At 42.3% G+C, this 10,608-nt stretch overlaps 1 long non-coding RNA gene across 1 annotated transcript; it reads right to left on the reverse strand.

Annotated features, from left to right (window-relative positions):
• Positions 1-2,339: 2,339 nt before the first annotated feature.
• LOC133954818 (uncharacterized) lies at positions 2,340-9,425 on the reverse strand. Its single transcript, XR_009920825.1, has 3 exons — positions 9,264-9,425; positions 9,091-9,164; positions 2,340-2,719 (listed from the first exon to the last, which is right to left on the reverse strand). It is a non-coding gene; the product is annotated as an uncharacterized LOC133954818 (long non-coding RNA).
• Between the last annotated feature and the right edge of the window lie 1,183 nt (positions 9,426-10,608).

Consider the following 10,608-nt stretch of genomic DNA (forward strand, 5'->3'; position numbering starts at 1 on the left):
TGACTAGACGTCTGAACTTCTGCCCAGTCATCAGTTGATTTAACAACTGTTTTTGCACTGCACTTAGTTAAAAAAAAAATTCAGTCCAATTGTGGATTTGTGAACTTTATATTGACTAATTTGAAGGGGGAGCCCTACATCAGGAATTCCTTTGTATTTTCTTGGGCACCAAAGTCCTTTGAATATGTATGAGTAACCTTACTGGTGGAGGTAATGAAATAGGATTTTACTCAGCAACACCAAAAGCTGGATTTTAAAGACCCAAAGGCAAAACGATTTTGTTCTCCTCCCTCTGTGTGGAAGTCCAAGAACAAGGTCAGCAGTGGAGCAGCAGCGCTGAAAAAGGAAATCCAGTGTCTGGCCCATTATGGCTCGCTTTAATGGAGTCTGGACCTGGAGCGTCTGGTTGAACGATAGTTTACCAAAACACTTCTGTCCAGACAGAACACAGAGAAGCTCTACAGACACATTTATCTCCTGTGGGGATTCAAAAGTACCGGAACAGCTAAATAGATTTATAATTTTTTGCAATATGTAAAGCCTGTGAATATGTGTGTAAGTGTACTTGGGAGCATCAGTCCTACACATCTCTACAGTCATTGTCTAAGACTCCAGAACAAAACAGTAGTTCAGCTCTATTGCTGCGGAGGCTCTGCATCTTTTATTATTCCATGACCCAAGAACCTTGCCTCATAAGTACAGCTCACGATCCCTGCTCTGATCTAGCTCCAGGCCGCAGAGCTCTGGCACGCAGCCATCTCCCAGGCTGGGTCTCATCCTACTGTTGATAGGTGGGCCTCCCCCACCACCCGTCTCCCCTCTTTCTTTTCTCCCTTTACCTCCAACCTGGACACGTCTACTCCCCTGCCTGTCTTTGATTTGATGAAATCCATAGCAAGTCTGCTCCTGTAGCTAGATTTACTCACTACAATCTGATTCTTTACCCTCGACGATCCAAATGCAATATGCTGTGTGTGGTTGGTAATACACAGAACATGTCATGAGCAGAAGGGGTTGACTGACATGTGACTGTGATTACACTGAAATGCAAATGTATAATACAAACATTTTTTTTTTTGCTTGTAGATTTACAGTGACTTTTTCCACCTATACACACTGTGTATGGGTGCGTTTTTAGAGGTGGTGTCGGAGCTAGGCAGAATTTGAATCCAGCATATATTTTTCTTGGAGCAGAGTGCGCTTTTAGGGAGGTGGGGGGGCTGAAGCCGAAGGGGCTTTCCCCCCTGAACAAAGCACAGCCATCCACACAGTCTGGGCGAAGGGCAAACGGAGTGAAAAGACTCATGAACAGACCGAAGCTCTGCAGCTTTAAGAAGTTTGCACACTTGAGCAGCTGGCAGCGAGCCACTTGGCCAACATAAACAGCCCTAATCCTTTTTCCAAGGAGCTTTCAACACTCATCTCTCTGGCACATCGGCCACTGACTCCCTCTCGCTCTCTTTCTCTTTCTCTGACATTCCTGCCTGGGTGGAGTTCTGCTGATGCGCCACCAGGAGGCGCTGCGGCCCCGGCTATGCAAACGCGGTGGGGTTCGTGCTGTTGATCATTATTCACTGCTAAGGTATGTGCTTTCCTTTGATTTTCCCCTGAAGCAAAGCAGGTCTCAGTTTTCACTCTTTCTTAGTGGGAATGAAGCCTCAGTTTCACGATGTCACGTTGACCCACAGAAGTACAGGTTGTTCGTAAAGTCTGCGTCAACAACAGTCGACCCAGTTCTTTCATGTGGTTTCTCCTGTTCACCCACAGACAGTTTTATTATTCCTACCTACTTTTTGGTGAAAGTTTCTCTGTAGTTTCTTCTGACGTGTCTCCACTTTTAATAGTAGAAATGATAACCCTACAATTCAATAAAACTAATATGACATTAAGTAGATTTAATCAATCATGATTATTCATATTTAAAACCAAAATACAGAATGAATATTTTCTGTGTGAGTTAGGCAGTTTTTTTTCTTCCTCTTCTTTCTGGTGGGGGCAGGGAGATCCGAGGTTTGGATTTCCTCCACTCCCGGGGGGATTTGGCAGACACAGGGTAATTTGTAGTGAAATTTCCAGCACAGTTTGTTTTGCAGGTGGCTGAGGACGAAGGCAGGGTGTGGCGGGGGAATGAGAGAAGCAATTTGCTGTCTGTGGCCTGTGAATGTGTGTATTGTTGCATAGCAGTAGGTTTGATGTTGTGCCGGTGTGTGCGACGGTCAGGGCCGGACTGCTGGAAGGGAGGCAGCAGCAGACGCTCGTGGACAAAACCAAAATCACAACAAGGTAATTTGTTGAAAACTATTTTGATAAAGATACACCTTTTATTTATTCTCCTTTTTAGACAGTAAGGATGACATTTCTCCCCAACATGATCCATTCTCCAAAAAGAACTCCCATTTCATAGATCAACACAACAAGATCAGAATCCGTTTGACACGAGAGTCGAACAAAGAAGAAAATATCTAAGTGTGTGAAAGAGGTCACATGACAAAGCAACATGAGTATGTATTTGAAGCTCCTTGCCAAGAGACATTTCAGTCTGACAAGCTTCAGAGTGGATTCAATTAAAAAAAAAGAAAAGATCTTCTCTTTGAATCCACGGCCAGAATTTCAATGTATAAATCCAGGCCAGATGTTCCAGCGCCACTTCAGGAACACACAAGGTGTCAGGCAGAGAGCTGAGATGGTTGGATGTGTTTTTATCGGCATCCATTCAGTCCTGTGAGAAACACAAACAGTATCTGCACTGTTAAAACGAATCGACCACAGGAGTGCAATTTCGTTCTCAATGCAGCCCAGTCACAATACATAACGCAGTGTATGCACGCTGTATGTTATCCCTTAAGTCTGACTGTGTAAGTGAGGGATCATCTGGGGGTGCAGCTGGCCGGAGAATGCGATGTTCTGTCAGTCATGTTCCTGCAGGGGCGGCTGTTTTTCTTTTCGCCCCCGCTGTGGAGGAACCAATGGCGCAGCACCTGTTTTACATTCCAGCCGAGGTTTGAGGGGGTCTGCACCCGAGGGACGGTTCTATAGTCAAACTGAACCCACAGAGTATATGAAGAATGCAGGAGTTGTATAGTGTTTAATTTCAGTTTGTGACACCTCGCCCTAAGACGTCAGTGATTAGTCCCAGAGCGGTGATGTTGTCTCGGTAATCCTCACTACAGATTGGTTGGGCGTGTTCCCAGTGCCTGAGGTGTATTTACTGTACCTTAACCTTTCAAAACAAAGTACAAGGTACTAGTCAAAAAGGAAGAATTGAAGGCAAGCAATAGGGAAATTCAAAGGTCACACAAAATATAAATATATTCATATTAGAGCACAAATATAAAAATGTCAAAGTTACAGATAAGAAAAGTATTAAACAAAAAAGATTAAAAGTAAATAAATATTTATATAAAAAGTTAAGAGTGAATACAAATCCCAAGGCCAATGTGAAAAGAGGATGAGGAGTATCCCAGAGGGTGGGGGTCCTGACAGAGGTGGGATGTCATGTCTATCATAATAACTGTGCCACCAGCAGTTATGGTCTTCAGCATGGGCTGCCCAAATAGATTATGTGTTGAAATACACAACATTGTGTAATTTAACTCGACTATGTTACTGTTGCTGTTATTGTGCCTATGGATCTGTTGTTGTTTCCTATTTTATTTTCCCCTGCCTCGACCATACAGACACTGACTCCACAGAAAATTGCATATCTAAAAAATGTATTATCTTCAATGTTACCTAACATTACATAAATCTAAATCTATAAAACAATACGTCATAGGAGGCATACTATAAGAGAAATATAAAGCACACACTGCAGTTTGAATTACCTTTCAGAGACTGATACATCTCTAGTTACACTAAACTTCATAACCACATAAATGTTCTTCATCGAAAATCGAAAGTCTGATTTCGGGGTCTCAGTCCTGTAAAATAATCACATATATTCTTCCTGGATAATTCTAGGTCAGAGGACAAATTGCACCACCTCCTTCTCCTCTTCCTCCTCCTCTCACCCTTCATTTCACTGGGGGCCTTATCTTTGGCCCTTTGCCCTGATTTGTAACTGAACAATTTAGAAATTGAATATTTGTAAATGTAGGAAGAGCATGTGTCTAGTCGGTCATTTGGTTTATCATGTGAGTCATTACCGGTGTCGAATAGTGTTTAGACTCTTAGATTTTTATACGAAGAGAGGATAAAAAAAACTATTTAATAAAAAACAATGCAATTTCACAAACCAGAAAACCGTTTAAAAAGTCTAACTGTATCCTATCTGAAGTGGAGCTTCTCGGTTCACATACTCACACACTCATAGAAATGCAGAGCTCCATTGTGTCCTCACAGAACAATGTGAAACGCTGGCAGGAAGAGAGAATTCACTGAGACAGGCATGGCTGACGAGAGGATAATGGGTTGGACATGCATCTCCAAACCACTGGATGCAACTCAACTGAGCACCTGCTTGGCCCGAACGAGAACATTGAGACCTAAACAAGAGGCTCCATATGGGTTCGCTGTTATACTGCTTTACACCTGCAGGTCTGATGAAATCAAAACACATTTTGTCTTAAACAACACACAACCTCAACCAATTAAAGCAGCTAGACGACTGTACACACATCAGATATCCTCTGAAAACACTGACACATTTGGCGAAACTGAAACATTTGGTAAATCAAGCTTATCATGAGAGGTAATCAGGTGTAAATTGTTACTGAAACTAAACTGAGGAGGCCTTTTTAATATTCCTTTCGTCCATCAGCGTGTCGATGCTAAATTACACACTAACCTGTTGGTTTTTAAATAACTGACGAAAGAGACCTTGCAGGTTTCTCTTTTCTGCCCCTGAGACGTGTGTGTGTGTGTGTGTGTGTGTGTGTGTGTGTGTGTGTGTGTGTGTGTGTGTATGCGTGTGTGCATGTGCGTGTGTGTCTGTGTGTGTGTGTGTGTGTGTGTGAAACAGCTGTTTCAGCCCAGGTGCAGTCTGCTCAGCTCTCCAGTCGCAGGCACAATTTACACCATAACTCTTGGCGGATAATTCGTAGCTCGCCAGATGAGGACCATTAAAAGTGGATGGCTTTTAAACTGGAACCGTAATTTTTCCCCCACACTGGTGAGGCGTTCTTGTTTTCAACAGATATTCTTCAGTCTGTGGTTTTATTCCACACAAAGACTCATGGGGATTTTTAAAAGAAAAGGCATAGTACGTATGAGTAGTGAGTGTTAATAAGTTGAAAATCCTCCTGTCGCCCGCATCCAAGTCATATCACACATGTGTGTTGTTAGAAACAGCTGGAACAATGTTGTGGACATATTGTACACACACAATAACAGTAATTATGCCAGGAGACAAAATCACCGCAGCAGCTCAGCTAAGAGCCCAATACATTCATCTGTTTGGAGGATGACATGGGCAACAAGAGCCCGGTCCTGCCCGACTCCATAAATCCTGTCGGGGTTTGGAGGTTGAGGGGCTCGTTGCTCTTGCTCGTCCCTGTGATGTGCTCGAAAAACATTCATTGCGCTTCACGCTGGGAGATGGCGAATTTCCTGCCATTCCCAGATGTTCCCCGGCAGATGTTCTCAGAGGAGTCTTTCTGGAAGAAAATTTATTTGCTTGAGAAAGCTGTGCTGGTGTTTGCCGTTGCTCACACGTCAGCGTTAAAGTTGGCGTTTGCAAATCATTAAGGGTAAAAAAGTCGGAAACACACCCAAGATTAGACACGGCCCAAAGGCCATGGTGAAATGACAGATGGGAACACTTTCACAGTTTCCATTTTGATAAAACGATATGTATATTAATGTGATTGTTGATGTGTGTGATTGTGCGTTAAGATAGTTAAATAAAGATTTAGGTGAATTAAAAACCATGTTGATTAATTTAATGTTTTATGTGTAATCTGCAATATCGACCACTAAACATTACATTCTATCCTGCTCGACAACCAAGTGGCAGATCAAGTGAAAACGGCTGAATGTTGAGGTAAAACAAGGTCGATGAAAACATGATCGAGGACTTGTCCAACAATGGAGGACGGACACTGGGAACAAGCGTCTATCTCTCATCACAGGTCTCACAAAGCTGCCATACATCGGGGAGAGCTTATCAGCCCGTCCTCTTTGGCGAGCGGCTCCTGATCCGAGGTCAGATAAAGAGCAGCTACAGCGTCTTTATACCTCGAGACGGGAAATGTAACCTTGAAGATTATCAGGCGTTTGGGGACACGGACAAAGTCTGGCTCTTGGAGAATTCATGTGAAACCTTTTCCATTCAAAACAAAGGTTTTGGGCTGCATTCAGAGATGTTGCGTGGTATGGCCCGAATGTGCAGACGTGAGAGATCCAAACTCATTTGTGTGTGTTCACACTAGATTGTTCATTAACTCACCTTGCACTCTCCAAGAGGAAGAAGATCGTTCAGCAGATTTCAACAGTAAGAAGAAACCAGTGTACCAGGGAACAGTTTATAGGTCCTTTTTTCATGAGAAATTGAAAATCAATAGTGAAGAACAACAACAGGAAAACCAGGAGTAAAGTATATGTCAAAGTAGGATGTGCAGTGCGGTTGAATATACCTCAACAATCTGTTGGAAATCATGCATAATCATTGATATTGACTAACGGCTGGGACAAAGAGACATGTCGTTCGTCTTTATGTTGAGTCTGTGTTGTGGCCATCCATCCATCCTGTAGTTGTTGAGATATTTCAGCCCATTTGAAAAAAGTTCTGCCAGGAGAATCTGAGCAAACTACGTGACTAAGCTACCAAAAATATAAAGTAGGTCACTAACGTGTGTCAAACCTTTCTGGAGCCAGTAATTGTGGGATGAAAATATCTCCCTTTGTAATCAATGGTACAAGGACACAGTTTGCAATGTGAGAGAGTTGTATCTGCTTGGATAGCCGGCAAAAACATCAGTGAATTTACTTTGACACTGAACTAATCAACAGTTTCTGACTGTATCTGCACACACTCTCCAATTCAAGAGAACCGAGATCGCAATCAGGATTAGTGGAATACACCCCTTGAGAAATGCAAGCACACTCTTCTCTCACTGCCTCTCAGCCCTGTGATAAACACACAAGCAGCCTGAGAAGATAGAAAATAGGCTGAGGAGCTTCAGAGTTGCTGTGTTCTGTCACTGAAGCTGCTGCTAAATATTCATGTGGATTCAAGCAAGCCAGGGCTTTGTAAAAAATGTAGTCAAATAATCCCAAACCCTAACCTATGTATATATATGTTTTATTTTTTCCAGGGTGATATTTGATAGAATTGAGGAGAAATCTGTACCCAGTGAGGACACTGATTGGCATGATGTAGTCTCTAGTGCCTCACTCAGACTAATTCTAATTCTAACCCTAACAATATGAAATCATGTCATAATTCTCTTGGAAAAAGTGAGGATCAGCCAAAGTGTCATCACTTCATCAGGTCTACATTCAAATAGTCCTCACAAAGAAACACACACATTGACTTCCATTCACTGTGCACAGCCAACCAAAATCTCATCCCTGACCTACAGTACACACACACACACCCACACATACACACACACACTGATATGTTATGTGTCAAACACCTGTCAAAGTAGGCACTCTACCTTTTTTTGGAATATTTCATAAAGAATATATAAAGAAAATTTAAAGCTGATGACACACAAACTGTTTATTAAGTCTGATTGTGGACGACAGTCAAACTGCACCACTGAAGGATTCTTATCGTCCGTTTATTACAGACTTGCCCTATGAGGACACTACAAAATCACACTCACACATTCTCTCCTCACTCTGGAGCTGATATGAAATCATCTCCTCCACGTTGATGTGTTTTTCTGACCTGATTTGTGCTCCCATGGATACAGCTGCTAGAGAGGAAGAGTAGGGCAACGGAAAACATGATTCCACTCGGTGCTTTGTCACACACACACTGCATTTGTGTGTGTGCGTGTGCGTGTGTGTGTGTCAGAGTGATGACAATGAAGACTTCCAACATGCTGTAACCTGATGCCTAAGGTCAGACTTTGTTCTTCACTTGAAAAATCTGTGAGCCACTCAGATCAAGTTTTTAGCTGTGAATACTGTAACTGCCACTCGGTAGTACTTTTATATTGTAGTCGATCAAGGAGTCATTGAATCTGTCAGTTAGCAAAACTGTGACTGACCTGAAGAGCTGGTATGCTGCCAGAGATGGACTCACTGACTCTTATTCTCTATCATCGGGCAAGGAGGTTATATTTTTCCATTTCCCCTGTGAATGGATCTTGTGTAAAAAAAAAAACATTCTAATAAAAATAATTGATGAACTGATATCTAAGAGTGTGTTCAATATGGTGCAGCTTGATCGGGCCGTTGGGCCTCAGCAGAGGTATCTGCTCTACTTAGTGTCCTTGTAGACTCATATGAGAGTTTCTTTATAATGTAATATATAATAATTGGTGTGAAGAGCCAATGATCCTTCCTTCTTAGTTTGACTTTACTTGAGACTTGAAAATAAATCCCTGGGTCGAGTTCTGGGACTATAACTTGGAACTTGTAGGCTACTTCCTTGCGTCCCTATCTCAGCAGACACCTCGATGGATTTCCACTTGACTTTGTACTGACAATAAGTCTCCATGAATAAAATCTCTTGACTTTTCCTCTTGAGCTACAATGAGTTCACATTGTGTTATTTAACGAATTGCTCAACAACTACAGGAGGCAGAGTCATGACATTTGAGTCGGTGAGTCACATCTTCGTAAAGATGAGTCAGAGTGATTCAGTCCCCGAACTTTTCCCTTCACAACATCATCAGCTCAAATCTGAGTTTTGTCCAGTGGTTTCCCGACAAAAATATGACCTCAGCAGCAGCCTCAGTACGCTGGTTGGTTGTGTTTAGTGCTAATTAGCATAGATTAGCATGACAACACACTATCAACATGACGGACATGGAAAACTTTACACCCAATAGACATCAATATGTTGACATTGTGAGAAAATGCAGCAGCACAAAGGCACAAATATGGCTTTGGATTCTTATTGTAAGTATATAATAAATATGATGTCTACAAAACGTCTCAGGGGCTCAATCATTCATCATGTTTAGTGGGACTTACTTTGTGATGACAGGATGTCATTTGTCTTTGACGTTCCTTCAAACTCATCTGTTGTACCTATTTCCAAATACTTCCTAAAAAACCAACAGTGTATTCATCAAACCTGACAACAAAACGTGAACAACTGCCATCAATCAAATTCAAACTAAAGCGTACCTCAGGAATATATTTACCTCAGGAATGTGAGCCACACCTCACAAGTAGCTCTATTTTAAGGATATTTAAATGTTCAGAGACAAATCTCCGCACTCATCCAGTCGTGAAGAATAAACAGAGCTTTGTGTTCATGACTCGGTTTGAGCAGCGGACAGAGGAGGTGCTGAGCTGCTCCTGCTCCCCGGGCCTCCTCATTGTCACCATCTGGATCTCCTTGACACCCGAGAGGTTTGAGAGGTGTTCTCTAAGCCTCATCAGGTCAGACCATCGAAGCCCCTCTCAGCACGGCCATGAGTGAGTGACAACAGCCTCCCAGAGATAAGAGGAGAGAGAGAGGGAGAGAGAGAGAGAGAGAGAGAGAGAGAGAGAGAGAGAGAGAGAGAGAGAGAGAGAGAGAGAGGGGGAGGAACGGCACTGGTCCCTCAGTGTGTGTGTATGCGTGTGTGTGTGTGTGTGTGTGTGTCTGTGGAGGTGATGAGTGAGAACCAGGCCCAAGGGGGATCACGTCACCACGGAGATAGCCACTATCGCCTAGCAACCTCAGCCCTCGGGCCCACTGAGGGACGTGCAAAGTGGAATCTGATCCTCTTTAAAAAGAAAAGTGCTAATAATGGATCTTTTCACGCAGACAAAAACCTGAAATGTAGGTAATATTTCCGCCTTTGTTTTGAAGTCTTGAAAGGATATAGGTCTGGTGATATTCTATATTCATCTTATTGTAAACCAATACCGAGACAAGACAAAAAAACAACAGGGAATTTGTCCAATTAACTGTGATTGTCTGTGCAGCAAGACGCAGTATTGGATGACATGTTGTTTTATACATAAAAACATGAGATATGGTCTTTTATATCGACACCACAAATATTTTTCTGTTATAGAATTTGAATATACTGTTTACTCCAGTTTAAGTAACATTTGATAAAAACAAAATTACCCTATGGAAATGACTGTATTAAATTTTCTAAAAAATTAATTTTCTTCAGTAGAAATAGATGAGCTTTGGACTAAGTGCCACACTGAGGCCGGGGATGTTGAAAAGTGATAGATATTGCTGCATCTTGGTTTTAGCCTTGTCTTGGGATTTGTTAACAATAACTCAAATATAAAATCTCATGAGACCAAAACTGCATTAATCACAGAGCCGGGGTGGAAATATGTGCAGGTTAATAAATAAAAAGAGAACGGAGTGTGTTGATTGTGAAGGACTCCTCCTAATGTGAGACGTCCTTTCTAACGCTGCTCAGTGTCAGTCTGCCCCGAGCCTACAGCGTCCAGACTCTGAGCTCATTTCACTCGTGTTACTAGACAAATTATTGTCTTCCTGTGAGACATGCCTGGTAAGGCATGTCAACAGTGCAG

This window comes from Platichthys flesus, chromosome 6 (assembly GCF_949316205.1).
Source record: "Platichthys flesus chromosome 6, fPlaFle2.1, whole genome shotgun sequence".
Taxonomy (NCBI): Eukaryota; Metazoa; Chordata; class Actinopteri; order Pleuronectiformes; family Pleuronectidae; genus Platichthys; species Platichthys flesus.